Source organism: Telopea speciosissima, chromosome 11 (assembly GCF_018873765.1).
Source record: "Telopea speciosissima isolate NSW1024214 ecotype Mountain lineage chromosome 11, Tspe_v1, whole genome shotgun sequence".
Lineage (NCBI taxonomy): Eukaryota > Viridiplantae > Streptophyta > Magnoliopsida > Proteales > Proteaceae > Telopea > Telopea speciosissima.
Window position 1 is genome coordinate 27,475,069 of NC_057926.1, and position 4,922 is coordinate 27,479,990.

Here is a 4,922-nt window from a genome sequence, read left to right on the forward strand (position 1 = left end):
AGGCTAGGTAGCTCTAATAATTATAAAAACTGTCTTAAGATCAGATTGAATTAGACAGTCATAATCCGGTATACCAATTCATAATCTGGTATGCCAGTTCACCAAATTTCCTTATATGTAATGGTCAAATTTCAACAGTCATATCTTGATCCGGTTTGCTGGATCATAATTCGGTATGCCGGTTCAGGATAAAACATAGCCAGTAGTGATCTGGTATGCTGGATCACTATCCAGTGTGCGCTGAAAAGCTACTGTGAGCTATTTCCTGAGACCAACAATGATCTGGTATGCCGTTTAAAGATCCGGTATACCGGATTAGCTATTTTCTGCTGAAATGAGCTAAGTCCTTTATGGGGCTACCTTGGGAGTTTTCAAATTAAATTGGTCACATGAATTAGGGTTGTTTTAACCTCCTAAAGTCATTCTATATGAAAGTATGCATGTGTATGTATGCATTACATTATTTTTAACTTTAAACAAGAGATTACAACTTAAGTACAATTTCAAAATCTTCAAGACTTAAACTTGACAGTCTCCAATGTAAGCTCTTCTATTTTGATCTGGTCTTTATCTTCAAAGATTCATTTCTTCATTTCATGTCTTTGAAATAAACTTTGAGCATTAGTCACTTGAATTGAGTGCGTGCTCCCCCTCACTTGGTGCTACACTCTTATCTAAACAATTTAAACAAGAGTTAGTCCACAAGTGGTCTTATTTGTTATCATCAAAACCTTTATGTCACCATAATGGATGACTTGGGTTGTATGAGGTCTTTTCCTCAACAACCCAGTGAAACGCCTAGAGATATATATTGGACTGAATTGAAGTCTTGTCTTTTGGGACCTTCACCAGTGACCTAAGAGCTGTGTGATGTGGTGGTAAATGACCAAAATATCCCTCTTCACTAATGTTTGCTGACCTCCATACCTTGGATACCCAAGTGGGCCCCACAGGGCTAGGTTGCCAAGCCCAAGAATGGTTTCAGCTGAACCGCTGACCTGGGTACTGGTTTGTATGACTGTCTGGACCATATACTAACTAACAATACTATTGGGTACCAAGTCAGATTTAATTTCACATCTCTGGATGATGTATTGGAAGATAGACCCGAAAGCCCAATGCAAGACTCGGAGAAATTCCAGGTAACACCAGAATAAACGCCGAGTCAGACCAGTAAGACTAGACCAACACTAGGATATTAATACAGCTTTGAATATTATTTGACACATGTTTATGATCCGATAAAGTAGGATTTGATCCCATGCTCGAGGTGCATAGCCAGACATCGACCAAAATAGAACCAACAGCTGAACTAGTAGGACCAGAACAAGGTGAGTGAATTTACACCGTGTATGTAAATGTAACATGACTGATATATTAAAATAAATTTCAACATAATATTATTATACTATTTACTTATTTCATCAATTGTCAATTCTGTTAATAATGATATGTTTGACTGCTGGATACTGTGAATGGACATTGAATGCTGTATGTGAATTGCTAGATTAAATGCCATAGTTGGCTTCGAAATGAGGCCTGTGGTAGCCCATAGAATGGGATGTGGTTGACACCACTTGACTCATGATGCCATATAGATGCATTGGGCTAGAGTTTCATCACTCATGCTACGCACCCTTGGCAATAGGGGTTAAGGTGTTGGATGCCTGTGAGAGTGACCATATGAAAGAGAAAAAGAAAAGAAATGAAATGAAAAAAAAAAGAAGAAATGTTATGCATCGAAAAGGTGATTATGGGCTATAAGCTAGAAAAGAAATATGATATGTGAAAAAAAGGATGGATGCCTCACAGGTTAATCCCAGAGGGCCGGTCGGGTTGACGTTGGTGACTAATGCGGGAGCCGATCGGTTCTCTCTGGCAACTCAATGGGTGTATCACGGGAAGGGGTTAAAAGCCCACACCAGGGATATATGTATTAGGGATTGTAGTAGCACTAATCCGCCTTAGATGTGATGTTAGGTGGCTAATAAATAAAATGAACTGCACCTCATGTAAGACTCATATGATTGTGATTGCTTGTGCATGCATGGTGATGTATTTCATTCACGTGCTCAGTGGAGCTCAAACTCTATTATATATATTTTTCTGTTAGATGATCCTACAGGTGGATATTACTGTGGCGGGGAGGCTTATCTCTCGGAGGCGAGCTATAGTGGTTATGACTGTATTGGTATGGACTCGGATGGAGGTCATACCGCCGGTGCGTGTGTTTTCGGTGATAGCTGAGGATGATCCGTGAAGGGTGCTACTGACTCTATTTTGTTCTTAGGGCTCCTTTTGTTTTTGTTGGAGTCTCTTTCTTTGTTTTACAGCTTTGTTGTTTTTTTTTGGGGCTCGGGTTACCTTGCCCTGTTTATATTCCTTTGTATAAAGCTGTATCTGGTAGAGTTAGGAGCTGCTATTTCTTTGGGAGTGAGAGAGAGAATGAACAAATACTGTGTTGTATATATTTTCTTTTTCTTGTTTTACTTCACTTTTAAAATGTTTAATGTAAATATAGCTTTTCGCAGCACTCTGAGTTTTAATTTATGTATTATGGTGAATGTGTGTGTCTATAAATAGATTAACTGCTTCTAGATCCGTGGGATTTGGCGGATTGCTGCAATGCAATTCGGGTCACCTACCTAATCCTCCTAAGGGTTGTTTGGGGTGTGACACCCCAGGGTTGCCCCCAGGGCACCCCAGGGAACCCTATTTTATTTTTAGGGATTCATATGGTCTCTCATGGGAACCTAAATGGCATTTGGTATAAAGATTTATTACCAAATCCTTCTCTTTCTTGTTCCATAAAATTATGGGATCCCAACGACAGAGAATTTTCATCTCTTTTCCATCCCATAGAATGAGGGATCCATCCCATACCCAAATACGCAGTGGAAAGAGATCGATTCGGGTTTCTTTCGCATCCCAGGAATAATCAATAATTAATAACAAGAGGAATTAACTAGAACTTGCTAACCTAATGAGCCTTAAGTGTTGCTTCTTCAATAGATAATGGTTCTTCCTCCAACGAGCACGTTAGGTAAACAGATCTGAACCTCCAATGGTGTAGCCAAGGTTCTCCAAGTCAATCCTAGATCTTCTTCTTCAAATCTTTAAGAGAAATCCTAGGTTTCAAAAACCCTAACGCTCAAAAGCTAGAGAGATCAAGAAGAATGAGAGAGAGAAGAGATCAAGAGAGAGAGAGAGAGCCAAAACGTGGGAGAGAGGGGGAGCACCCAAAGTTGAAAAACTCAAAACTTAGCCCCCCTCCACGTTTTAGGTAGTTTATAGAATATGATTTTTTTTTTATTATTAAAAAACCTTATTTCGAATAAACCCAGTGAGAGTATGTTTCTCTCTCTCCTCTTTGACTTGAACCTGTTTAAACCTAGAGTGCTTCTAATTGGTGAAGAAGTAGAATCTAATAGGGAATAGTTTAATTAATTATTTATTTCAATTTATGGATAATTACTATTAGCATCATATCCATTAATTAAATAAATAACCAATTATTTTAGTAAATTCTAAATAAATCCCTACATGATAATAAATCATCATGTACCAACCTACCACTAATCAACACCATCATTATGGAATCTAGGGCATGTACACTAGTACTGGAAAACCCCATTCCATAGTACATGTCCATATAAGAGTGTCTGTGTACATGATCGGGTTCCGCAAAACTTGATAGAACATTTTAATTAAAAAGCTATATGTAATATATCATTTTATGTGAAATAGGTTTTGCAAAAAAAAAAAAAAAAACCATTTCCAAAATGGCACTGGATCCAGATTCCAATCCGACCATCACAAACAACCTTAATCTTGGTGTTCCCCAATCGGGCAGTGGTGACCATGTTGAGTAACTTCTTCACTCACAAAATGTTTGCGCATTCCCAGAACATCGGCCTTGACTCCCTTCAGTCTCAATCATCGATGAACCAAAAAATACGGTCACATTTTGCAGTGACAGGGTCCTCTCAGGTACAGGGTCTCGGTGACACATGTCTATCCCATCCTATATCTAGTAGTAATACATGAGGGAATTGACAAGTAGATTCTTCACCAATACACACATCAAACATGTGAGTACTCGCATTCGTACCCTAGCATCATATGTCTAGGCATACCTAATGTGACGACCATATGATAAGGGTGCCTAGCCCAAACCCTAGTCATGACTACCATTTTAAGTAAAACTTATGGACACATAATGCTCAAAAAGTTTATAGCGTATATGATAACATTAAACCAAAATATAAAAAAGGTTCAATACGAACCGGACCAAACCGAGTTTAATGGACACATAAATCCAACAATGTATTTCATAGAGCTCACACCAAACTCGAACTATTTTATGTGTGAAGGGAAATGGACCCAAAACACCCTCAGATGAGCTTGCAAGCTTTAACATAACCCATCTTTGAACCATATCTATGTGAGGACCCTCTCATACCCAGACCCAAATTGGAATTAAAGCGATGCTTATAATGCATCTTTTCATTCAATTTTCATAATCTCAAGATGTTAAAATGTTGTGAGCTTTCAAGTATTTACAAAACCCATTTTTTAATCATATCTCTAGAGAGCTAATGTTAGATTCAATGCAAATTACCATTTATGCAGGTAAGATGTTACCTGCTAGTGTGAATTAGAGAAATTCAAGGTACTTGAAGTTTGAGAGCAAGCAATGTTTTGTAGAAAAAGAGGTGCTGTGAGGATCTCAAACTCAACAGGCAACCCAACTAGGCTTTATTATAACTATGTAGACAAAAACAAGGGTGGCTACAACTTCTTCCAATGGTGTATTACCATGTGTGAACCAAGTCAATGTGGCTTCACCAATGATGCACCAAATACTGTGGGTGAAATTAGTCTAGAAGACCAATAGAGAAGGAAGTAACAGAGGAAGGAAG